Source organism: Ambystoma mexicanum, chromosome 5q (assembly GCF_040938575.1).
Source record: "Ambystoma mexicanum isolate Mex_15411 chromosome 5q, UKY_AmexF1_1, whole genome shotgun sequence".
In the NCBI taxonomy this organism is placed as follows: domain Eukaryota; kingdom Metazoa; phylum Chordata; class Amphibia; order Caudata; family Ambystomatidae; genus Ambystoma; species Ambystoma mexicanum.
In genome coordinates, this window is record NC_090933.1 from 1,371,084,478 (window position 1) to 1,371,112,302 (window position 27,825).

The 27,825-nt window shown below is 43.5% G+C and overlaps 1 protein-coding gene across 1 annotated transcript in view; it reads left to right on the forward strand.

The window, feature by feature from the left end:
- Positions 1-6,992: 6,992 nt before the first annotated feature.
- The window catches only part of LOC138498165 (zinc finger protein 268-like), a 163,574-nt gene continuing 142,741 nt past the window's right edge, over positions 6,993-27,825 (forward strand). The window contains exon 1 of the mRNA XM_069622043.1: positions 6,993-7,389. The gene's annotated coding sequence lies outside the window, so the exon portion shown is untranslated. The remainder of the gene's footprint in view (positions 7,390-27,825) is intronic.

The following is a 27,825-nucleotide window of genomic DNA, read 5'->3' on the forward strand; positions in this document are numbered from 1 at the left end:
ACATTGATTATAGACAGGAACTTCCCCGTCATTGTCAAGCCAGACAACAATATATTACCTAAAGGAGAAAACAATGTATTTCAATTCACAGTGTAAAGACAAGAACGCAATTTGTGAGTAGGTCTAAAAAAATAGCAACACCTGTCTTTTGGGCCAAACTTCCTTTTCCATCATTTCAGTGTTTCTTTAAATGCATTTCAAGCCTCTTCCTATTAATGAACAACAATTTTGGTATCTTTCTGAAAGTATAGGACAATAAGTGACGTAAATTTACATAATGGTTGTCTTTTGGATATCTAGATAAATGTTAAACCAACCCTCATGATGAACCATTTGACTGTTATGGGTAAACACGTGTCGAGGATCTTGTGTTAAAAATTGTACATAAAGAAGGAATTGCAGGAAAACCTCTATTACATTGGAAAACCTGAGGAACTTGTTACAAATTGAAGAAAAAAACCCTACCATATTACAATGTGAAGTAACATATATTTTTTAAATTAAAGACCAACATTAAATAAATACTCAAGATAAAAGTGTAAAACAAATGATAATTCTTTAAACGGATTGCCAATATAAACCATCTGAGTCATAAGAACATAGGTGTCTATAAAAATGAGAGCAATATGTTTATTCAATAAAGGGATGGGGTATCGGAATGGGAAACATAAATGGGAGAATTAGGAACTTTTGTACAATAATCATGAGGGAGGAAGAGAGTGGGGTTCCATCAACGCGCCTTTGATAAAAAGGTTCAGAATTTGATGGGGATGATTGCTGGGGACAAGGGGGACAGGTAGGTGCAAGAAGGACAGTGATAGGGAAAATCTTTAATGACATGATTTTTCACATACTCTAAAATATCTTTAAAATCATTACCTAGTTCATCTAATCTTTTTAGACAAGTTCATGATTTGATGATTTTAAGTTGGGGATAGGGCTTCTGTTTGTGATTCTGGGGATTGTGGATAATTAAACGGGGCATCGTTTCTTCATGAAAACTAAGTTCTGTAAGAAAAACGAAAATTATTATTTTAGTAAGTTGTGTACAAATGACATTATTTGTTTACATTAAAATATGTATTTTATACCATTAGAGATATTATCGTCGATCTTTTGGGAATTTCTTCTCTAACCACTCAAGTGTGCTTGTCATTTCTATGAAGAAGAAAAAAGTGATTCTGTCTTATAACACATGTTTATATAATGAATGCTAATAATAGAGAAATAAATACAATGGACTTACTATTTGTTGTCCAATAAGCACCTGGTGTTTCTCAATCTGTATGCAAAGTTGCAGTGAGATTATATGAAGTCTACGGTTACGGTTTGTGATTGGTACATTCCATTGTAATGTGTGTGAAATAAAAAATAATTCGTATTTTTTAAAGTAAGTTTTTGTTTAGAAAAATGTATATTTGTGTGTCCTAAACATTAGTTATGAGTTAATGTACATCTGTTTCTTGGTTGATGGGTACAGCTTGTTTTGTTGTCCCCTATGATTCTGGGCTTTGTGAATGCTGTGCAATGTCCGCAGACTACCGCACTGTTCACCAACTCTATATCTGCCACATTTTGGGGTGGGGGGGGGTATAATATCAGGAACTTGTAGCAGAGTAAAGGTGTACTAGTAAAAGCCCATGAAATTAACTGAAACAACTGCTAAAGGGACGTTATGGTTAAGTTGCACTAATAAAAACCCATGAAATCCACTGAAAAAACATTGTTAAAGGGACGTTATGGTGACAAGTAAAACCGAAACCCCCTGAAATACGCCAGTTCTGGTACGCTAAGCAACCATAACTCACGCCACCTCTGTGCAATGCTAAGACTAACACCCAGGACATCAAAGATGACATCAAAAATGGCATTGATGAATAGCTTCCAAGCATCTTGTTTTTATTCCAATTGCTTTCGGTCATCAAGAAGTACGGTAGGGACCAAAAAAGCCTGTTATTATAAGTATGTATCGGCTTTATAAAGCGCAACTCTAGCGGGAAAGCAAGGGCTCACTATATATGTAGGCAATATACACTGGAGAAACAGGTACGGTATAGGGATAGCAACGCTTTCTGGTGTGGGGTAGACATGTACAGCACAGGGGCAGCCCAGAGGGGCAAAAGTAAAGTAGGGATCAGTGAGGCAGCCAGCAGTTGGTGAGCTTTTCTATGAAGAGCAAGGTTTTTAGGTCCTTCCTAATATACAGAGTGGTGGCATCAAGGGTTCATGGGTTTATGTTTAACCTGTTCCAGAGATATGGTGCATAGCAAAAGAAGGCTGGGAATCCAAGTGGTGACAAAGGCAATTGGGTCATCCCCTTCTGTGCCAATTGACCAAAACCCCAATTTGTTTTTGTTCAAACTACATTCTCAAGGTGTTAGTCTGCTTTCCATGACTCAGTTTCACCTGATTGCTGTCTCTAGTTCTATTCCCTTCTGCTTCACTACTGGGAACACCTGTTCACAATGCTGGTCAAATTCAGTGGTTTTCTACTTAGTGACCTCTATACATTTCTGTAGTATTCCAGGTTTTCATAGAACCGGTTTACTAAAGTTGAAACTTGACTTCTTTTGATTTTCACATATTACATTACATTACAGTATTTGTAAAGCGCACTGTGGACCCTCAGGCATAAAGGCGCTAACAGTTGGACCAACACTTAACAGTTAACAAATATTGCCTTATCATATCATATCATATCATCATATTTGTTGCTTATGGTACACTAATCCTGTTTTTCCTTTTCTTTCAAACAGGACATGGAACCCAGTGAAATGTTTTAAAAAGGATTTGCATATAAAAAAGGTTTCTTCGGACAGCTCGGCCTCAGAAGAGATTTTGTGACTGCCACTTCCAATGTAGAGCATCTTACCATGGGACAAATATAATACAGAGTCTGAAGATAATTCACAAAAAAAACGACTGCAGTTAACGATTTTGGAAGAAAGATCCAGTTCCTATGTCCAGTCAATACCAATCAATATGGAGGTCATCTGTGTCCAACCCACATACAACACTGTGCCACTAAAGGGGGTAAGTAACTGAATATGGGAATATCCACACAGGAGGTGCTAACCCCAAGAGAGTGTAAATAAATGCCCTGAATGGGACACGGCCTCTTCTGAAAAGTTTAACACAAGACTTCAAAGAATACAGTGAGAGGCTGAAAAGGCAATTTGCAAATGTACTGCAACACATTCAATACAAATGGATATCTAATGACTCTTCTTATGTGCCACAAAGTAATACAACTATGCAGATGTTCTGGCTGTGACAAGTCATTCAGGACATAGAGCCATCTAATGCTAAACCACTGAATCTATATTGGAAAGAAGATTTGACAAGGAGCTCCTTACAAAGAAATCACTATTAAAAACTGACATCCTCCCAATTGAGGCACTTTTTGACTTATGTGAAATGACTTTTAATGAAACAGGTCATATATGGCAACATCAGAGATTTTACACCAAAGAGAAAGAACATAAAGGGTCTGAACATGACAAGGCTTATAAAGAAACAAGCAGTCTTTTGCTGCGTCAGAGGAATCATGTGGACAACCCATATGCATGCCCACAATGCGATAAGGCTTTCAAGAAAAAAGGTAATCTAGGCCTACATCAACAAAATCACGCTGGGAGATACCGTATGCATGTTCTGAATGTGATAAGGCTTTCAAGCAGAAAGGTCATCTAGTCCTACATCAGAGAACTCACACTGGGGCGGCACCATATGCATGTCCTCAATGTGATGAGGCTTTGGAGCAAAAGGGTATACTAGCCAGACATCAGAGAATTCACACTGGGTTGAAACCATATGTATGTTCTGAATGTGATAAGGCCTTCACGTGAAATGATCAACTTGTAACACATCAGAAAACTCACACTGGGGTGAAACGATATGCATGTTCTGAATGTGATAAGGTTTTCAAGGGTAAAGGTCTGCTTGTCATACATCAAAGAAATCACACTGGGGGAAACCATATGCATATTCTGAATGTGATAAGGCTTTAGGTGCAGTAGGGTGACACCATATGCATGTTATCAGTGTGACACGTTTCTCAAGTAAAGCGTAATTTAGTGTTACATCAGAGCAATCACACTGGGGTTAAACATTCATGCATGTGACCTACCACTACCTCCTCACAAAAAATAGCACAGGGAAAAGCCATTCACATGTATGAAATGTCAGAAGACTTTCAAACAAATCCGTGACCTATGGAAACATGGGGAATTCATAAAAGATGTTGACAATGACAAATCAAATGCAAAAAACATCCATGACTTTCAATGGGCCTCATTACGACTCAGGCGGTAAGGGGTTTACGGCGGCGTAAACAGCGCCGACCCTTACCGCCTGATTCCGAGGTCCCTTAGCGCCATGGAGGTTTTAACACCTGCTTTTAGCAGGTGTTAAAATCCATGGCGCTAAGGGACCTTGATGTTAATTATGCCACCGTAATTTACGATGGCGTAATTAACGCCTTCCCCACTCCCATTATGCGCTATGGGGCAAAATGGGAATGGGGAAGGGAAAATGGGAAAATGGGGATTTACCGCCCCGCCAAGGTTGGAATGGGGCGGTAAATCCGCCAACCACCATGGCGTAAACGTAGTTTACGCCATGGTGGTAAAGTCACGGCTCAGGCGGTAAGTTACCGCTTGGGTCGTAATGAGGCCCCATGTCTCCTGCACTGGGCCATGCTGTTTTTAGAGTGTAAAGTTACAAAACCTTAGTGTGATTTATGTAACTTATAAGAGCAAAGTGTCTGTTATTTGGTTTTCCCTTTTGCAATGTGTTTGTGTAATACAAGTTCAATAATTCATTGGGCTATATATTTGAGTATTGGATGACCCACCAATGAAGTGATTTCTCAAAATGTGCATTACGTTGAACATATTATCTCACTTTAGGATCAGGCTATCAGTTATTACAATCCATGATTGTGAATGAGTAAAACAGAAGGAAGTCTGCATGGACTTATTTCGCACTTCAGGCTTTCCCTCAGGAGAAAAATATATGACTTTGTTCAAAATACATATATTTTCTCTTTGATGTTCCTGTGATGCTCTCCTAAATCCAACTGGCTATTCACTGTTGCAGATTAATCACGTGTTATTCTATTATCCTCTACCATTAATGACAGTAGCCCTTTTTTATAGTCAGAGAATAATAATACTCCGAGGGTGTCATTCCATATAGAAATGCTACACTCATTTAAAGAAGTGTAGGAAAAAATGCCACATGATATTTCTTTCTGTTTAGTTACTTACAAACCGTTATTCAGTATGTATTTTCTGGTGTCTTCATAGTTATTGGATAATATATTTTGAATATTCGTTATTTGCTAAGAAATGCGATTGTCTTATTTGGGATTGAATTCATATTGCTATTTCTCACAGCATTAAAAGAAAAGATTCTTCAGTGCATTTGTATTAGTCTATGGTCACTTAGCAAATTATTTTGGGGCTTCATTTCTATTATTGTATTAAACAATTCCCAGTTTTGCCATTATTAGAATAATAATTTGTCATTTGCCCAGTTTCATACTTAAATGTCATGAGAAGCACTCGAGCTGCAAAATATGTGCACAATCACCATGTCATCAATCATGTCATGTTTGTAATAACTAATACATTGTTCTTAAAGTAGGATCGTCTTTTCTGCTCGATACATTTTTCCTAGAACTAAATTACTTGGTGAGGGATCATTATATTGTAAACACATGTTCAGATAAATTATTGAATGTACATGATCTGTAACATAGAGACACATACTTCACAACAGCACAGACCAAATAACATTCACTTTCCTTTTAACGTATGTGGCGTCCTCTATACTTCACCTGGCCATTGCAGGTCCAGACTCTGAGTGAATGTATTATATGGTATGGTATGTGGTATGGTATGTGGTGTCTTCTATACTTCACCTGGTCCTTTCTTGTCCAGGCTCTGAGTAGATTATATCTCACTTGGCTTTGCTAATGGAGTACTTTTAGGAGCTCCAGTATTCCCAGTTCAGAGGCTGCAGCAGTGACAGAACACTATTGTCTTCCTGATAACAAAGACCCCAATACAGAGATCCCCTCTCGCTGGTCCTCCGTTTTCCCTAGTTTCCCCTGTTAGATAAGGAAAGTACTTTCATTGATCCATCCTTCTTTCCCTAAAACTGTTACCATTACTAAGAAAAAAAAGTTAGCCCACGATTTCCCACACTGGTAACATTAGGTTCCATGCTGCCTGATTCATGGCCACCACGTGGTTCACATGCAGTAGAATGGATGAAAGAGCCTTCTCCTTGTGGGTCCCATTGCTGTGTAACTCTGTAACATTTCTTCTTCAGGGAAAAAACATTAGTTGCAGGGATGTTAAGTTGAACATTTTACTCAACAAAACCCCTGTAATTTAGCAGACAACTCTGCCTTAACTTCTCGCCCCCTGTTGCACAGCCTATGATAGCAATGATGACATCACTAGTGACATAACTAATTACATAATCTAAGACATCACTAGTAACATCACTGGTTGCATCAGTAATTACATCATGTATGACGCTGAAACTGCACTGGTCACCTGGCTAGCCTCTGATTTCGGGCCCAGGTCCCCTGCCCTGCCAGTTGCACCCCTACACTGCCTCCCTGGCATCCTCCGCACTTGGGGACTGTTTTCTGTGTACCTACAGCCCCTTACTAGCACTTGACACCTGATGTCAGCACTTACCTTTACACTTGCCACAAGCTGACCGCACTATTACTTATCGCTTATTTATTCTATTCATTTTACTGTCGTTTCCATGTACTGCACTGCCGTGTCCCCTTCCCCCTGCACTTTTCCCCTTCTCCTACACTTGCGCAATCTCACGGTCACCGGACCTAGTAAGATCGTTGTCTCTGTCTTCCCTCTGGTCCCCCTCCCTTGCCTCATCGCGCCTTGAAACACTTGTGTATAGGCGCGTTATAAATGCCATATCATATCATATATCACTGATGGCACCAGACATAAGATCACTCTAGGTATTTGCAAATATGTATACAACCCTTTTCTTGGTACATATGTGATTTCAGAATACTCCATAAGAATGAGAATGTTGTATAAAACATTAAGCTACACATGCACACATACATGTTACCAGTACTTGTGAAACTTTCCCTTGTAGTATTTTGGTAATAGATGTAATTTCAATTATAAATATCTAATATTTTAAACATTTCTTTACTTTCTTTTAATAGAAATCAATTAAAAGAGTTAATTGCATATGTTGTACCCGGTTGTGGCAGCTATGCAGCTGGTGAGATAGCACAGTTAGCCAAGTGCTCGCCCTTGATCTCTGTGCGCAGCGTGCTGTGGCAGGATGAATCCCGGTAGGGTCAACTCAGCCTTTCATCCTTTTGAGGTCAGTAAATTGAGTACTACTCTGTAGGATAATAATGTCTTCTTTTTTCAGTGCTCTGAGACCTAGAGATGTGTAGTGCATTATAAGAAATACATTATTATTATATGTAAGATATGTTTACCATAGAATAATATGTATATACTGTTATAAAAACCTATTAGTAGAAATACATATAAATAGACACACGTTGAACCCTGATTGTTTAGTACATCTTAGATAAACTGATGTAAAAGAATGGTTCTGCTTATTATACAGAAATGCCAAACACTTTTTATTTTGTAAATAACATGAGAAGTACTATAAAACAATGAACGTGTATGTATTGTGATATATTTAAGATTTCTAAACAAGGGTATTGTAAAATAAATATTATTTCTACAAATTCCTGTTTGTATAGAAAAGAAATGAAATAAGTAGATGCATGTTCTCCAGCATTGCATCTTACATGGATTCACATGCTCATGAATATTCCCCATCGTCAGGCTGGGAATCCTCTATAATATTAAAGCAGTTTCGCTTTAAATCTTAAAACTACTTGTCGCTTATGCAGCATAACGATGTTACTACAGGTCTAACTGCCCCAGCCAATGCCATTTGTCCTCCTTAGCTCCACCCCTGGTGCCATCTTCAGAGTTTTACTGTACGTGTTGGTAGTCCTCGTGTTTTGCTCCTTAAATCTCCTATTTTTTTTAACATATTCTTCTGACAAAATACTTTGTTTTCTTCTTTGGACACTGTTGTGACTATCAGTGGTGGGGGCCCATTGCCGGCAAAGATCCACTCCATCGTCTTATCTTCTAGCCATGTGACACCCTTTTCTCAGACTTGGGCCTTTACCATTCGGCATGGTGGACGTCAACAAGAAGAGTCTCTTCAAGGCCTGCTAGAAGTGCAGCTTGAAGAATGTCCTTGTGGATGACCGGCATGACAAATGCCTCTACTGCTTGTCTATTGTCACAGCCCCTGTGCAGCATGGCTCCTCCTGGGTCAGCAGATCCATTGATCGCTCTCCCTCTGCAAAGAGGCAGACATCCGTTGAGGTCATTTCCCTGGGTAAAACACCTAAAAAGGTCAATATGTCTCAGGTTTCGACAATGACTTCATTGATGGCTCCTCCAGTGACTGACTGCTTCTGTGAGCCCGATCGCAGCGTCCATGGCTGCCTCCATGACCGAGGCTGCTCCGGCGGCTTCATTGTCTGACCAACGACTCGCATCGACAGTCTCTCCGTCGATGAGTCGTGTTCCGTCGACAAGCTGTACGCCCATTCACAATCCATCAGTCCACGGGCCATGTCCCGTCTACGAAACATATGTCATCAATGTCTTCAAGGGAGTCGTCATCAACTCCTCATTCAAAGTCCTTGTTGCTGGCTCCTCCGTCTACTACTCCACCAACATCTTTGTCCGCAACACCATCTACAGCGACGACCACCCATTAGCAACCTTGACGACAGCGATAACCGTCTCCAGAATTTGCTGCCCTACGGCCTCCTTCGGCTTCGGTCTCAGGTGCAACGTCTTCGGTGTTAGCAATACCTCAGGCTCCAGCATCGCCTCCTTCCCAAGGGGTGCGATTGTGGACAAGGAGATACCTCTGGCTGTCACTTTTCTTCCAAAGCCAACCAAGGCAAAGTAGCCCCTCACCCCGTCTCCAGTGGGTTCTCCTGGAGTTTCACCGCTTGCTCAACTGCTGCATGGATGCCCTCTCTCAGATGACGAGCCTCCAGGGTTTGTCAACTCTGAACAGGTAGGCGTACAGGATTCTCCTGACCCCATGTTTCCGATACCTCATTACTCCTCGCAGCCAACTAGATCAAGTCAGCCTGCTGTGCCCGGGCCTTCAGCTGCTGTTCCTATGGGAGTGTACCCACAGCTCTGTGAGACATGTCTTTGGACCTCCTGTCCACCTTAGACACTCTAGTGTTTGAGCTGCAACAGCGTCTGCCACCAGCTGCTCATACTAGAATCCATCCTTTGCCCTCAGGGCCCCTGGTGCCTCCTCATCCTCCATCTGCTCCATTTTCATTCCCTGTGACGGGCCTTCAGGATATGGCTCCCTCACGGACACTGATGATAACCCTGATACCAATTCGTCACCCAGTACCTGCTACACAGCTGACTTTGTTGACCTCACACAAGCAGATGGTGAGTCCCTGGCCATCGACCTGCCCTCAAGGGATTCTACGCCGGATGAGATGGGCTCATTCCACGCACTAATAACTTGTGCTGCCAAATTGTTCAATCTTGTCCCAGAGAAAAAGAAAAAGGAAGGTTTACAAAAGAGAGAGTTCTCTAGGAAAACAGTGGTTTATATACCTCTTCTTGATGACATTTGGGATGATGACCTGTTGGTCAAGAAAAACTCCTTCTCATCTCCTCCAAAGAAGGACCGACCTGAGAATTACAGAGCCTGGGACACTGCCCTTCAGCTCACAACCTTTTCAAGACTCTGGTCTCCGTTGCGGCGAGGAAGAGGTCATCCAATCCCTCATTACCATGCATGGTTCCACTGGACTAGAAGGGTAAAAAGCTGGACTTATTTGGAAAACTTATGATTACATCAGCCGCCTCCACTATCAAGGTGGCAACCACCCTAGCTATGCTCTCCAGATATGATAGGGAGCTCTGGTATAAAATGGGGCACATCTTGGAATTCCTACCAGATGACAAGAAGGCAGAGGTGCAGTAGCTTTGTTCCCTGAAGGTGAGGTAGCCTGAGGCCACGCCATCACTGTCACCCTTAACATTGCGGACTCTGGTTTCCACCAAATGGGCAATGGGGCGGTGCTACGATGACAAGGCTGGATTAAAGAAAGCAACTTTCGGCCTGACGTCCAATCCAAGGTTATGGATATGCCATTTGAACAGGTATATCTATTCGGTAAAGCAGTTGACAAGGCCCTACAGTCCATCAAGACCGATACGGACACGGCACGCTCGCTGGGCACCCTTCAGCAGTGGAAACAGTCCTTCTCCAGATACGCTAAGGATTACAGGCAGTTGTATCATAAGCCTTCACGCTCAAGCACTGGGGAAGCCTACAGAGGATGACCCCAGTCCTACTTTGACAGAACCCATGGTCGACGAGGCACGTCCTCCAGGATGCAAATAACTAAGCAAGTCTGACCAGGTCCATGGCCCGCGCCCACACTCGAGCACTCCAGTGGGAGACCAGCTGTCTCAATTTGATGACCACTGGCACAACATGTCCACCGACAAATGAGTGCTTAATATCATTCAACAGAGTCACACCCTGGAGTTCCAGGAGAAATGCCCATCTATTCCTCCAGTCGTACGGAAAGAGCAACATATTCCCCTACTACTCAAAGAGGTTCACGTTTTGGTATAGGAGGAGGCGATAGAGCTAGTGCCCCTTCGCTTCTGGGGCGCCGGAGTGCACTCCAGGTACTTCCTGGTGTGAAAAAAGTCAGGTGAGTGGAGATCGATCCTCGATTTAAGACTACTCAACTGATTTCTGGTGTCCCAGAAATTTCGGATGGTCACGCTGCAGCATGTGCTCGGCCAACTGGAGCAAAGGGATTTCCTGTTGTCTCTAAACTTGGAAGACACACATCCCCATTCATTGCAAACACCAAAGGGTTCTCTGTTTCACACAGCAGGCACTACCAATTCAAGGCCCTACCCTTTGGCCTAAAATCAGCTCGGGGTATTTACCAAGTGGCTAGCAGCAGTGGCGACGCATCTTCATTGGCAAGAGTCTACATCTATCCTTACCTAGACGACTGGCTAATCCACGTCCGCTCTCAAGACCTAGCTTGCCAGCATACCAAATACACCATACAATGCCTGACTTCACTGGGATTCTCAATAAACATTCCAAAGTCATGCGTGGTGCTGTTGTAGAACGCTATTTTGTTGGGCTTGCATCTCAACACTCTGACGTGTGTAGCTACACCATCGGAGGACCGAATCAGTGCCATCCTGGGCAAAGTTCGACAACTTTCCATGATTCAAATAGTAACAGTTTGCTCCATCAAATCACTCCTGGGGATTATGACAGCATGCATCCATCTGGTCCCTCATTGCAGGATGAACATGAGACTTCTTCAAGAGTTCCTGGATGCCAGATGGAAACAAATATCGGGCTCCTGGAACGACAAGATCACCTTCACACCAGCGTTTGGCAGGTAATACATTGGTGGACCGTTTGTCAACATCTCACAGAAGGCACATCTTTTTATCCTGCAGCTCATCAGGCAATGGTCACAACCAATGCCTCTCTGGAAGGATGGGGAACACACACAGATTGCCTCTATGCCAGAGCGCTGTGGCTACTGGAGGAGAAAGAATTACATATCAACACCTTTGAACTACGAGCAGTGTTTCGGCTCTGACGTCCTTCAAGCCCCAGCTCCATGGGAAGGTGGTCCGCGTCTTTAGGGACAAAACAACTGTCATGTTTTACATCAGGAAGCAGGGCAGGACACAATCGCCTGTTCGCTCCAAGAGACACTGGCTCTGTGTATCAGGGCCATTGCCCAGGATATGGTTCTCATCCCATTTCACCTAGCAGGCATTCACAACACCATTGCAACTCGCTCAGCAGGGAGCTGCAATCCTGCCATGAGTGGGAACTTCATCAGACTCAAGTGTCTTTCCACTTCAACAAGTTGGATCTTCCCCAGATCGACCTATTTTCCATGGCAGCCAACACCAGATGCCCCAGGTTTGCCTGCAGGTAGCCTCAGACGAGGAGTCTAGGGGATGCCTTCTCATTCCCATGGTAAGGCCTGTTTCTGTACGCATTTCCTCCGATTCCCCTGCTTCTACGAATAGTTAATACACTCAGACAGTACCATTGTAAAATGATACTCATCGCTCTGGTGTGACCCAGGCAGATCTGGTACTCAAACCTTCTCCACCTTTCCGTGGCTTCCGGCATGAAGCTGCCTTCTCTTCTGGACCTGCTCTTCTGGGACTGCGGGTCGGTCCTGCATCATGATGTAAGCAGATTCAATTCAACACTACAGCTAAGTCAATGCCTAGTCGGGGATGCTGAGGGAAACCCTTATTGATATATTTTTATGTCCAGTTCCTTTACTCTGGATGACAACCCTTATATAACACCCCTCTCTTAGAATCCCCCTGACCCCACTGAACCATGAAGTAGGTTTGTTTTTGCAAATTAAAAGGTTTATTTGAAAATTAAACAATATATATATATCACACTTTTATAATAAATTAATATTTGATATCATACTTGAGAATATGATGTTGATCAACAATGGATAATGTATAGTGTTATAGTGGTACACTCTTTTTAATGGCTTAGAAGTTGATATAGAGAGTAGCTGAGAATGCTCATACGGCTTCAAAGACAATGCAATGATGAATGAAATGCAGTACAGAAAATAAACTTGATATGATTTCAACCAAAACAATGTAATCACTTTTCCCCCTGGTAGCAATTATCCCCCCCCCCCCACCCCTTTATGCAATGTAAAGAGATGGAAGGAAGCAAACAGTTCTCAGGAATGCAATCAAATATAATTCAGTTCCCCCCCCTAGCAAGCTTAGAGCCACAGGGATGATTTTAAACACAGGCAAAGTACTTTAAAGGTGGTATGCAAAGAAGTGAAAAATATGCTAAAATGATTTTAATTCCCTCTAGAGGTTCAGGGTGGGTGACAGCTACTTTGTATTAGTTCAGGATCACTTTAGCAATGCTCTATGAATGATTGTCAGGTTGCAAACGAATTTCAGCAAAGCAAGGACAAATATTTTTACACATGGCTGAAATTAAGCAAAATGTCAAATCGCGGCAATTTAGTTGCGTGCGTCGAGCGCAATTACGGAGGCACTATAAGGGGTAGCAAGTCGGTTTTAGGTTCGTTGGAAAGCTTAGAATTTTAGCTTTAAGTTGACGATTTTGTGAAGGTAGTTTTTCAGAAATGAAATCACAGTTTCAGAATGACAGATGACAGTTTTCAGTTTTAAAGATGACAGAATGACACGATTCTAGGAGGCAGTTCTAATAGGTTAAAATAATTTGGATTAGATTATTTTAAACTAAGAGATTGGTTTTGGCACAGTGCTGGCTGGGTACTCACACTAGATTTTGGACAGGAATGCGACTTTGTCACGGATCGGGTCAACCGGTTGGACTGGCCTCCTGGCGGTTCTCTCGCCACGGACGATGTCTGCCTGGTTCTGCTCACAGCGATCTGGGTCAGCTCTGCTAGCGGCGCTGCACAGCGGTCTGGATCTCTGGTTCTGACAAAAGTTCTTGGCACTGCACGGCAGTCTGGTCTCTGGTTCCGGGTACAGCTCTGCTTTCTGGGTGTTTCTGGCACAGGGTTTTAGCCAGAATCAGACAGCTCAGCCCAGCTGTCTGAATAGTTTGGTTTGGTTGCTAGGTTTTGAAGGCCTGCTGATAGGAGTTCAGCTGTTGGGTTCTAGAGTTCTTGGAGTTTCTGGATGTGAAGTCTGAAATCAGGATGTGGAGTTGTCTGTCAAAATGCTCTGCAGAAAGTGAAAAAGAAAGTCCTATCTGGCTTCCAGTGGCTCTTTTTATGTGTTTAGAAAGTGGGAGGGTCGGCTCCTCTTCTATGCCCAACCCTCTCAACTTATCATTGGCCAGTTCCTCCTCTCTCCCTTGATTGGGGGAACTGGGTTGTGAGTCAGAGTGATGAGGTAGGTTTATGGTCAGAGGATCATCCCCTTGTCAAATTGCACACAAATTTATTTCTGATCCAAATACATATTTATCTATGTACAATTTTTCTAATATTATACGTTCAGTTAACATATTTTCTGTAGCACCAAACCATCCGATCCCTGTCTTTGTAAGATGTTGTGTCCACTTATGACAGAATTCTCCCCTTTTCATCCAGATAACGACCTCTAAACCTTTCCAGATTTTACACAAATGTGCACCAGGGATATGGGTTTCAGATGATAAAGTGTCAGATTTTTAACATGCATACATTTGAAGTAACAACGTTTTTTCCGCTACTATCCCCAAGAACATACCACAGGGTCCTAACACAAAAATGATGATGTTATTTATATAATTTTTACAAGTCCGCACTATGAATTATCCATCTTTTTAAAATCATGCTCTGGCCCCAAAGGGGTGTGGTTTTCCAAATCACATGGTGGAATTTCTGGTTTATCTACTTCCCCCAAGCTCAGCTTGCTCACAGATGCAGTGCCCCTCCCACTTCTCCTTCCAAGAGGAAGCCATTTACGACCCCCCTAATATAACATGTGCCTGAGCCAGGGACAGTGCTTTGTTTAGTTTCCTGTAGTCCCCAGGTGCTCCTCCCCTAATTCAATCAGAGAGGTGTCATCTCCTTTTGGCAGGGGCAGCAGAATGCAGCCAGGCCTGCGAAGAGTGGCTGAGCAAGTTTCACTCCTGTCGGGGGTAGTTGCCGGGCAGAATTCACTCTCTTCAAGCCAGGCTTCAGCTAAATGTCACTTTAGTTCCCAGTTTTCTACATTCAAATCAAACTGACAATTTTTACACATGCAGCTAGAACGCTGATTCTAAGTTCAAAACTATGACATTTCAACAGTTGCAAACTATGTGACACTCAACAGTAGGTCACTCATTTATTTTAAACATTTAGATTTTAGTGGTTTTAAATCCAATTTCAGTTAAGCTGCTGACATCCACAGCTCAGCCAGTTTTGTTATGAACATTGTTTTGGGCTCTTTCTCTTTCCAGATTTAGTATGCACACAAGAATACATTCTGCCAAATGCCTGCTGGTGTTCATTGAGATTTTTGAATATCTTGTGATGTTTAAAATAGGCATTTTTAGCTTGCATTTCAGAGAAACAAAGGTGATTTCAAAGCGCTTTTTTTTTTTTTTTTAGCCACCGGCACTTCTGTTTTTCCTTTGGCACACATTTCACTCATGGCACTCCTTGCCCCTCACGCTCGCACTGGTGGGTGGCAGATCAGGAGATCACTTTGCTGTGCGCAAAACTGCACGGTTCTCTAGGATTCTGGCGCAAATGTGGGCTTTTCCTCCCTCTTGGATTTCCTAAGCCCACAGCACCAAATGTTGCAGCATAATAGTCCAAACATGGGTCAGGACACCCAACAATGACCCAGCATCCTTGAGTCTGACAGGTTGGCTCCTGCAACCTGAGTGTTTGGACACTACACGCTACCTGTAGAATGCAAAGATATTCTGTCCAAAGATATAAGCATTGGCCACACTTTCGTGCTATAAGCACAAATGGAGGTGTTTCACGGTGTGGCATTGTAAGCAAGGCTCCACAGATCCTGCTCTCGCTTGCGAAGTTCGGCCTTGCGCATGCATCTATCAATGTTCATCTGGCTGCTATCTCCCTCTATACTCGGGCACCTGACAAGCTCTCCCTGTGGTCTTAGACTTGTTCCTCAAGGGCCTATTCAGAACATTCCCTCCAGTGAAGGTTCTAGCATGGGAGCTGAATGTGGTGCTATCAAAAGTGATGAGTCCTCCTTTTGAGCTCCTAAATTGGGCTCCATAAAAGTTTCTGTCTTGGTATACTGCCTTTTTAGTGGCTATCACTTCTGCCAGACGTGTTGGAGAGATACAATCTCTCTCGTGCAAGCCACCATATTTGTCTTTTCATCAAAACAAGGTGGTTCTGTGTACTCTTCATTCTTTCATGCCAAAAGTCCCGTCCGATTTTCATTCAAGCAAGCCTCTAGTTTTGCCTGTTTTCTTTGTAAATCCTACTGCTCCTGTGGAAAGTACTTTACATTCTTTGGACGTGTTGTGTGCTCTAAAGGTTTATGTTGCATGCAGGAAAACTTTTCAAAATGCTTCCTAGCTTTTTATTACATTTGAACCGTGGGACAAGGAAGGGCCTTATCAACGGCTTCTATCTCCAGGTGGCTCTCTGGCTGTATCATGCCTTGTCATTGTCTTGCGAACAGACCATTGCCAGGGAGGCTGAGAGCCCACTCCACCAGAGCTGTGGCATCTACTTCATTGTTCTTGTCTGGTGTTCATCTGCTGGACATCTGCAGGGCTTCTACGTGGAGGTCTATGCACAACATCACAAGATTTTACTGCATTGACAGGGATTCCAGGGAGGAGTGCCATGTCGAGCAGTCAGTGCTTCACAACCTGTTTGCTTGAAGTGAGTGTGTTCCAGGGAAAAAGCGTTATTGCTTCTGTTGAGCCTTACCGCCTCCCATGGCTGTGTATGTGTACTGCTGTGTAATTGTAATCATGAGCATGTGAATCCATGTAAGATCCAATCCTGGAGAAAGAGCAAGTTACTTACCTGTAACTCCTGTTCTCCATCATTGATACCTTACATGGAGTCACATGCAACCCTCCTTCTCTTCTATGGCTCTTCTTGGTTCCTACTGCCACTTTACGTGCGTGACCAAATCTGAAGATGGCCACCAGGTTTGGAGTTAAGGAGGACAAATGTCATTGGCTGGTGCAAAGTGACATCAATAGGCTATATAAGCGACAAGCCGTTTTAAGTTTTAATGCAAAACTGCTTTAATATTACAGAGAATATCCAGTCTGACAACAAGGAATATTCATGAGCATGTGAATCCATGTAAGATACCAATGTGGCATAACAGGAGTTACAAGCAAGTAACTTGTTCTTTACTTTCTGTGTTTCTTCTCTAAGTGATTTATACATTAAAATTAAAGTAAAACGCATACACTAAAAATGAGAGTAATCTTTAAATAGAATTCAATTTCTTTTTATAAATTCACTTATGTAAGTACTTCTAACTGTAGACCATGAACTACATTCCAAAATGTATAGCTGAATACAGTGTATGTTATATTCACAGAAAAATATAATGTAACGTCATATATTATGTATATATTTTGTTAAACAAAAATTTTGTTGAAACACAATTTCAAATAGCTACATAAGAAATGTTATGTCTGACGCCATCAGTGATGTAATCAGTGAAGTCACATATGTAATTAGTGATTCCATCAGTGGCCATAGTTGATGTAATTGGTGATGTCATCCGTGAAGTCAACATTGTGGTCATAGGCTGCACAAAAGGGAGCACAAAGTTAAGGTAGCTTTGTCTACCAAATTTCAGGGGTTTTGATGCGTTACATTTTCACCTTAACATCCCTTCAACTAAAGTTTTTTCTCTCAATTTCAAATGTTTTTTACTACAGTGTATACATTCTATTTCCTATATTATTTAATAACCTTAAACACCTTACTAACACATTTTTAACTAGTAAAATCTAAAAGAAACTACAGCAAACAAGAAATAATCCTCATTATCATTTACCTGATATCTTCATCTTCTCTTATATTTTTGTAGATTACTGATCAAGAAATCAAGAAATCTGTGAAGGAGAAAATAGCTTATTTCATAATGGAAATAAAACCAAACATTAAGCTTTTCTTTCATAAGAGTACTTTACAAATACTGAATGTATTCTTAGTACTCAACCAACTAAGGGTGTGACTATTAATCATGTGGCTTCTTGTTGGAGATAACATTCTGCTAGTTTTACTTCTAGTACATTACAATATGCAACTAATTCTTAGTAGTGTTTGTAATTACTATAATAGTTTTACAGTATAAAATGTACAATCATACTAATACTTGTGTCACTAATAAGTAACGAAAAATCATCATTAGCATATGTAATACATATTAGTAACTCATATTTTCCCTATATGTATTTTAACTATGCCCATGAGCTGTTGTGCGCTATACGAATACAAAATATTACGAAAAAATACAAAAAATATGTTTTTATTTTTTTATTTCATTGTGCATTTGTAAGGCGCTTATACAGCAAGTAAATTGTGCTTCAAAGCGCCCACAGGGCAACAGTGAGGGAATGTGGGAAGGAAAATCCAATAAAACAGTGAAGATAGAGGTGGACCTACTATGCCTTGTGAGCATTCAGAACGTGCAAGTGCAGAGAGACAGAGAAGGGATGAGGGAATGGGGTAAGTGCTAGGTGTACCAGGAGAGAAGTGCTAGGGATTGTGCAACTGTAAGTGCCTGGATGAGTGGTCCGCTGCCAATAAATAATTGCAGGCCTGTGGTGGCATAGGCCAGTGGGTGCCGAGACAAGTGCTGGGAGCAGACGGAGGCTGAAGACAATTGGGTGAGGGCAGCCAAGGCCCAGGAGGACACATAAGACCCTGGTCACCAATCTGAGCAAGTTTTATTTTCTTCTTTTTTTTAGCAGAGGAGGAAGGAAAGGAGGAGGTGAAAAGGAACGTTTGAGGAGCTTTTGCAATTTGAGGAGGTCCAGCTCAAGAGGAAGGGGGAGGCTGCTCCATGGATCAGCCACAAGCTCTCTGTTTTGCAAAGTGCTTAACACGCAGAGAGTTGATGCTGGACAAACGTAAAGATCTGGAGCCTTAGTGAGAGCAGGTTGTAGATAGCGTGGTACCCGGACCCAAACAGCCTTATGGATGATGCAGAGGGATTTAAACTTGATCTTTGCAGCAACCAGGAGCCAGTTTAGAGTTTTTTGGACTGTAGAGATGCAGTCCCTGGGATTGAGGCCAAGGATAAGTCTTGCAGCCCTGTTCTGGATTGGCTGGAGCGGTCGTAGAGAAGAAGAGGCTAGATTAAGGAAAAGGCTATTGCAGTAGGGTAGCCTTGAGAGGACTAGACCTCTAGAGACGTTGAACTTCCTGGGGAAAGTGGGGAAAGGAAGAATTCCTTTGAAGAGGTAGAGTTGAAAGTGGGACTTAGCAAGGTCCTGAATGTGGGGGAGGAAGGAAAGAGAGGAGTCGGAGATGATTTCAACGGGAGAGAGCCCATAGAAGATGGCCAGATTGAGGTGAAGAAAGAGGGAACAAGAGTCCCAATAGGAAGGATCTCAGTCCATCTACTGAACACTCCCTTTGCATTGTTTACTGTATAATTCTTACAATAATGTCATACTTGCCCAAAATAACATTTTTGTTTACAAAAACGTGCACTAAGAACATCATAAAAGAAATAACTATATACAAAATCCTTACTTTTCATGTTTGTGCAAACTTTATTTCGTATAACAGTATATGTAAATTGCAGGGTAGTTAAGTAAACACAAATACACTCATACTCTATCTCTATAGATAATTTTGAGAAACTAAAGGGTGTCTCACTATTAGTCCACGGAAGCTTGTCATCCAGGTGATCAGGTCACGGCCATCGCTTTTGTATCCAGTTCCCGGGGGTGACCCAGTGTGGGATTATCACCTTGGTGAGGGGTCCTCACAGAGTGGGAGTGGGACACCCGATTGCGAGACGCGGTATCCCTTTCCCTCTACCACCTTTCCCCCCTCTTACCCGGTGGGATACATGTGGACTTTAACTCCTCCCCTTTTCCTGCACAAACACTTAAACACAGACCGTATGTTATGGGAAAAGACAGATTCACACCCAGGCAGCACTTCTGACTTGTCCCAGTACCATGGTCAGGCAGAGTCAGGCAAGTGCTTCTAACGACACTCACCTGCTCCCCATTACACTTCCCGGGGCGGATAACAGGCGGAGCAAAAGAGCACACTTTGAGCGAGGCAGAGCACACGAAGGACCCGTTCGTCCTAGGCTGCAGTGGAATCAAAGGAGAGAACCGGCAAAGCGAGAGAGGACAGCCAGGAGGGAGATGCCCTTTACCTTTCCATCGAGAGATCGTTATACTACGTGCAAGGCCGAGAGGGGAAGCGAAAGAATCCTGCATTGTGTGTCCGAGATATCCGGTGCCCTTCACTTGCCTGGCGAGGTGGGAAGGAGCAGCAGCCGTCAAAGTATAGTCTTTCGCTCTGAGAACAAAGCAAGAGAAATCAGCACAGCCGGTGAGTTGAAGGAAATTGTGAGGCTGGCCTGTGTTGAAGCGAATGTTGCAAGCAGCAACATTGTTACTCCAAACCGAACAATAAGGTGTTTACATAAAGACGCAAGCAAAAGCCGAGCAGCAGATAAACGGTTTTTGAATGTTACTGCGATACAATCTAACAGAGTGGTCCGGCATCTCAGATGTGCCCAATCGAAGGCCCTTGATTGATATATGATGTAAAGAAGTAACACGAGTGCAAAAGGAGTAAAACAGAGAGTGAGACCTGTGTATCGAAGTGGTCAGGCGGAGGTGTGAGATAAACCCTTTGGCCCAGTCGAAAGTCTTTGATGAATGTCCAAAAATGAACTGTGAACTCCCAAATAACCAGATACGAGCCCATCTGAGGGAGATCTAATTTGAAAAGTATGAAATACAAAGTTCCGAACCCGATTGAGGGGGATCTATTGTGTGTTGTGAATTAAGAGGCAGTCCGAACCAAGACGAGGGAGACCCGAGGTGAAGGTGATAACTGTAAATAGAGAAAAGCCACCAGGCTTTAAGAAAGTGAACTTTGAATGTTAATTCTATGTTCCATGGCAACCTATGAATGAGAGACTTTCAAGGAGAAAGAGAGTTTGTCACAGAAGGCCCTGGTGTGTGTTATGAGTAGAATCCTCGTCCTGGAGAAGTTAAAGTTTGCTAAGCTCAAGTGTGCCACCTTGCCCCCTGATGGAAACGTGGGGAAGGGAAGACAATTATACAGCTGTCCTGACATATTGTTTCTTGAACACTTTTACTTTCGCATACAACATGTTTTCCACACCATTTATATTTAGAGGTAAGTATTGGCAATAGGTCTATTAGTCTAGGCCCTTTTATTTTGACAAGATGCCACTAGGGCTGTGTTATTTTTACTTTGAAGGTTGTAGCTTGCTACCATCGGGTTAGATAGACATCCAACCCTTTAAGGTTTAATAAACACCCTTGAACTGTGATCACTTGTCTGTCTTCACTGTTTGATACCATACCTTCCTTACATAATCAAATCAAACATTACTGATTGTCTCTTAATTGCCATTATGTTACTTCTTGACAACTCTGTGTGCGTCCTTATTTTGGCCGTCTACACACATAAGTTAATGGCAATATTCTACAATTTATCCTTCACAATACAATGTTCTTTCTACCAGTCTACTTTTTAAAAACTCCATATTCCTGTAATTTCAATTTAAATTTCTTTGAACAACTGTTTGTTTCTTATATAAATAGTTATCTCTACACTCCCTAACACTCAGAATAATGTACGTGGAACCCACTTATACAACCTAGTACTTAAATGAAACACTATTACATGTACAAATATGCATAATGTTTTACATAATACAGCAGAAGTTGACGATTGCAGAATGCTTGTTTTATTTATTTCTGCCATATTAACTTTCTGCTGAAAAATAAATTCTACTGATACAACATTAGAAATTACTAGTTACTACAAATGTGCCTGATGTTAGGTAAGCCAGGAGGCTACACCTTTTTGCTTTTAGGCATCTCCTCTCCACCATCCTGAAAATCGCCCGAAACAATTTCTAATTTAAGGCACCCCCTCTGTGCAGCTCTGCTAAGCACAGCAGCCCTCTCAACTTCATGGGCACTGTAAACAAAGCCCACATCTACTAGAATTGGTAATGCAAAAACACAAGGTTTTTGCAATTTAAAGATGGCCGCCGCCACTTCCTTCTACCCATTTTGCCTCTCTGCCAAGCCTCAGAAGCCTGTTTCCCCGTGATTGGTCGCCTGCTGCCTCTTATCCAATTGGGGTGCACCGGCAGACGAAGCCGGCCCCCGACGAAGGCAACAGACAAAGGCTCCTCCTGACTGAGCCTGGTTGTCTTCCCTGGGTTCCATGAGGTCGAGCAGGAGCTCCCTCGAATCCAGATGCAGGAGCAGCCCCATGCAGCCTCAAGCCCTGCCTGATGTTAGGTAAGCCAGGAGGCTACACCTTTTTGCTTTTAGGCATCTCCTCTCCACTATCCTGAAAATCGTCCAAATTAATTTCTGATTTAAGGCACCCCATCTGTGCAGCTCTGCTAAGCACAGCAGCCCTCTCAGCTTCATGGGCACTGAAAACGAAGCCCACATCTACTAGAATTGGTAATGCAAAAACACAAGGTTTTTGCAATATAAAGATGGCCGCCACCGTTTCCTTCTACCCATTTTGCCTCTCTGCCAAGCCTCAGAAGCCTGTTTCCCCGTGATTGGTCGCCTGCTGCCTCTTATCCAATCGGGGTGCACCGGCAGACGAAGCCGGCCGCCGACGAAGGCAACAGACAAAGGCTCCTCCTGACTGAGCCTGACCGAGCACTGGCCATGCTCGCCGTGTCAATGTGCTCGCGTTAACCAGGTGAGATGCTCGCCAACTCATATGGCCACATGCTAACCCTCTTCACTGCCAAGTAGCACGCAAGCCAAGTACATGGCTGCAGGTGCGTCTCCCGGCTTAAAACTCCTCCCTCATCAACCCCAGGCATGCATGCATAACAAAACTGTATCCCATGCTCCACCAACGCCCGGTATTTCAAATGTACCCTATGCTATCATGCACAGAACTAAATAACATTGCACACTTTGGACATGCTAACTTGCCCATCATATGCTCCGCAGTGTATGTATAACTCTACATGCCGTGCCTTGCCTCCTCGTCGATGTTGAAATGTTTTTACCTGCTCCATTGTGTTAGCTACCCTAAAAGCTCGACTTTAGCTACCCTTAGCTATCCTAAATACTCAAACTTAGGCACTGTGTCAGTTTACTTCATATCACAGTCAGCTTTTGTTGTATACCAGATCTAGGCATTGTGTCAGTTTACCCTAAAAATTGAATCTAGGCATTGTGTCAGCTTACCTTGTACTCCAAATCTAGGCATTGTGTCAGCTTATGTTGTATACCAAATCTAGGCATTGTGTCAGTTTACCTTGTACTCCAAATCTAGGCATTGTGTCAGCTTATGTTGTATACCAAATCTAGGCATTGTGTCAGTTTACCATGTTGTATACCAAATCTAGGCATTGTGTCAGCTTACCTTGTACTCCGAATCTAGGCATTGTGTCAGTTTATGTTGTATACCAAATCTAGGCATTGTGTCAGCTTATGTTGTATACCAAATCTAGGCATTGTGTCAGCCTATGTTGTATTCCAAATCTAGGCATTGTGTCAGCGTACCTTGTACTCCAAATCTAGGCATTGTGTCAGCTTACCTTGTACTCCAAATCTAGGCATTGTGTCAGCTTATGTTGTATACCAAATCTAGGCATTGTGTCATCTTATGTTGTATACCAAATATAGGCATTGTGTCAGCCTATGTTGTATTCCAAATCGAGGCATTGTGTCAGCTTATGTTGTATACCAAATCTAGGCATTGTGTCAGCTTATGTTGTATACCAAATCTAGACATTGTCAGCTTATGTTGTATACCAAATCTAGGCATTGTGTCAGTTTATGATGTATACCAAATCTAGGCATTTTGTCAGCCTATGTTGTATTCCAAATCTAGGCATTGTGTCAGCTTACCTTGTACTCCAAATCTAGGCATTGTGTCAGCTTACCTTGTACTCCAAATCTAGGCATTGTGTCAGTTTATGATGTATACCAAATCTAGGCATTGTGTCAGCTTATGCTGTATACCAAACCTAGGCATTGTGTCAGCTTACCTGGCACTCCAATAAAATGTTCTTACCAGGCATCTTCACAATACTGTTGAGAACTATTCTCCACCTTATTAATTCTTCAAGCCCGCCCAGTTCCACCCTGAGCTTGGCCACCGTAGGCACCACCCCACCACCCTCCGTAGAGCCCCACACCACAACCATGCCATTCCAATTCTCTCTACCATGCAGCCTCTCTGAAAGAAATACCAGATTACGGTCCAGACTACCTAAACTGTACGAGCCTCGAGCCAGGGACTCTATCCAGTCCAAACTGAATAACCGTTCCATTACCATTAGCACCTGTGTCAACCTCACGTTGGAAAGACCTAAGACCAGCCCACCTAATACTACAAACACAAAACCCACAACATAACCACCATCCCCACCCCCACCAAAACCACTGCTGCACTCATAAAAGGTGCCCTCATCAGCACACGCTCTATAATAGCCCACGCTACAGATATAGCGGACCTCATTCTAGCAGAAGATCTAGATTTCTTAGCCGTAACTGAGTCATGGCTCCACGCAGCCGCAGGACCAGCCCTCTCACTAGCCATCCCTGACGACTACACCATCCTCGGAGCGGATAGAACAGAATCTAGAGGCGGCAGCCTGGCCGTTATTTCCAACACACATCTCAACATTAGACTTGACTCTTCCACCCACCTCCCATCTTGTGAAACACTTACTGCTAAGATGCCCACTGCTAACTCCCAAACGATATCCATTCACTTACTCTACAGACCTCCCGGACCCTTAGGATCCTTTGAGGAAGACCATAGCACCATCCTCACTAATAACCTGAAAAACAACTCCCAGAGCCTCCTCTTAGGGGACTTCAACCTAGGCTTTAAAGACCCCAAAGACCACCAGGCTACCCTCATCAATAATATTCTTTCTGAATTAGGCTTTACCCAAAAAGTATCTGGCCCCACCCACAACAAAGGGAGAACCCTCGACTGGGTAGCAGACCACAAGTGCATGGCCTCCATCACCGATAACTCCCCTCAATCTTGGTCCGACCACCATCTCCTCTACTTTACCCTCGAAGCCTCAAACCCCACCACCAACTGTGCTAGCCCCAGCCATCCCCACGAGAAGTAAAAAAAATATCACAGTGGAAAAACTGATACCTCTCATCCTCCCTACTCTTAACTATCTCCCTGCCTCCTCCAACCCTCACGACCTTGTAGAAGGCTATAACAAAACTATGCGCACTGCCCTCGACTCCATTGCACCATTAAAACTAAGAAAATGTAAACCGAAAAAGCATCTCAACTACTGGTTCTCCAATCACCTCAAAACCCTTAGATTAGAAAAACGCAAAATGGAACAAGCTTGGAGACACTCTCCCGCAGACCATAACAAAATATTGCTCAATAAAATAACGGTCAACTACAAAAAAGAAATCATAGCTGCCAAATAAGAGTTGTACAACCTGAGAATCACACAATCCAACTCCAGCACCAAAGAGTTGTTTACGATCATTAAAGAACTGGAAACACCTGTGGTAACCCCAGACACCTGTGTGAAAGACGAACAATGGTGCACCAGTGTCCAAAATGCCCTTAACAACAAAGCCACAAGCATTCAAACTAAAATCAAAAATAAGAAAGACTCCTTACCCAAACCAACCAACCCCACTAACACACCCCTGTACCCCATGCCCCAACACCCTCTGCCCAACCCCACCCACTTTAGCTTCTCCAAGGTTTCCACCCTCGAAGTGGAAAACATCATCCTCGGACTAAAACCATCTAACTGTCAGGGCGACCTTTGCCCCCCACAAATTATTAAAGATGCGGCAAGAGACCTCTCGCTATTCCTCACAAGACTCATCAATGCCTCCTTCTCCTCAGGTACCGTCCCCAACAACCTCAAAGAGTCCTGGGTCCTCCCCCTTCTCAAAAAGCCTTCTCTGGACCCCTCCATTCCCACCAATTACAGACCTATTACTACCGTCCCCTTCCTGCTCAAGATATTAGACAAGACAGCCTACTAACAAATCCAAAATTACTTTGAACTAAACCACCTCCTTGGTGTCCGGCAATCAGGCTTCAGACCCCAACACGGGACAGAAACAGCCCTCATCGACCTGAAGGCTCAAATTGACACTCTTAGAGACAACGGGAAAACGGCTTCTCCTTGACCTCTCCGCGGCATTTGATCTAGTTGATCACAAAATCTTATGTAATCACCTAGACTCAGCTGCCCACTTCTCCCAAGAAGCCATCGGCTGGATCGAGTCATTCCTCAGCAACAGATCCATGCGCGTCTTCTCCACCACAGCTGCCGCTGACCCCATCCCCATCACATGCGGAGTCCCCCAGGGCTCTTGCGTCTCCCCTACACTATATAACGTGTTCACAAAGCCCCTGTTTGATGAGCTAGATGGTCTGAGTATCACCTACACTAACTATGCCGATGATACCCAGATCCTCATCCCGTTGACGGGAGATTACAACCATGATTTGGCCTTGGTGAGCAGGGTGCACCTCATCATCCAGGCATGGATGGCATCTCACAGTCTATGCCTGAATGATGACAAGACTGAACTCATTATACTTGGTTCCACTGCAAACCTAACCAAACTGGACCACAACTACACCAGCTTCATTGTAGACGGAACCCGATCAAAGTAGCTAAGGAAGTGAAAACCTTAGGAATACACATCGATTCCTCCCTCTCCTTCCACAAACAGGTTAGCTCTATGGCATCCTCCACGGCCTACAGATGTAAGCTTATAAGAGCAGCCAAACCCTTCTTATCCACCCAGAGCTGCATTACACTAGCCAGAGCCCTTGTATTATCAAAACTGCGTACGTAGGAGCTAGCAAACAGGTTACTAACAAAATTCAGACGCTTCAAAACAACGCTCTCAGAGCAGCGCTCAGCATCCCCAAGAGAGAACACATCTCCAACATTAGGAGAGCCCATAATTGGCTCAACACGACAGATAAAATCCTGCTCAAAGTAGCCTCACTAACACACAAATGCCTCAACAACGCCGCCCCCTGCTACTTAGTCGATACAATCAGCCTCATTACGAATCAGGCGTTAAGGGGTTAACGGCGCCGTAAACGGCGCCGACCCTTAACGCCTGATTCCGAGGTCCCTTTGCGCCATGGTGAGTTTAACGCCTGCTTTTTGCAGGCGTTAAAATCCATTGCGCTAAGGGACCATGGTGCTAATTACGCCACCGTAATTTAAGGTGGCGTAATTAGCGCCTTCCCCACTCCCATTATGCCCTATGGGGCAAAAATGGGAATGGGGAAGGGTAAAATGGGAAATGGGGATTTACCGCCCCACTCACCTTGGAATGGGGCGGTAAATCCGCCATCCACCATGGTGGAAACGTAGTTTACACCATGGTGGTAAGGGTACGACCCAGGCGGTAACTTACCGCCTGGGTCGTAATGAGGCCAAATAAGCAAAACACACCTCCATCAGACCCACTAGAACATCCAACGCCAATCTCCTCACAGTTCCCAGTTTCAAACGCACCAAAATGGGTGGCAACAGCTTCCAGGTGAAAGCAGCCCAACACTGGAACTCCCTAACACCTTTTCTAAGGACATGTCATACACAAACCAGTCCCGCCACCAGGCGCCCTTTCAGATACACCAGCACACACAGTTACTGTCCCCGGGTTGCAGCCCACCTCCCGGGACAACTCCTTACCTAGGGTGCGAGGGAGTCGCCATAGTCAACGAGGACGGGCAGCGCAGAGAGTCCGACCCGGTTTGCTGCCTCGCTTCCATTGGCAACTCCCATGGAGGCTACGTTGGGGTTGGAACACCCGATTGCGGTTACTTCCTGGTTCCGCGGTGCTCTCCCGATCACGTGCCCAGAGCTCCGCTCACGTGATCGGGAGCCGGCACGCATAAAGCCGGGAAGTTCGGGTTCACTCACCGCTTCACAGCTGTTCTACGACTCTGTTCGGCAATTGCAGCATTCACGTTGATACTACGGATTT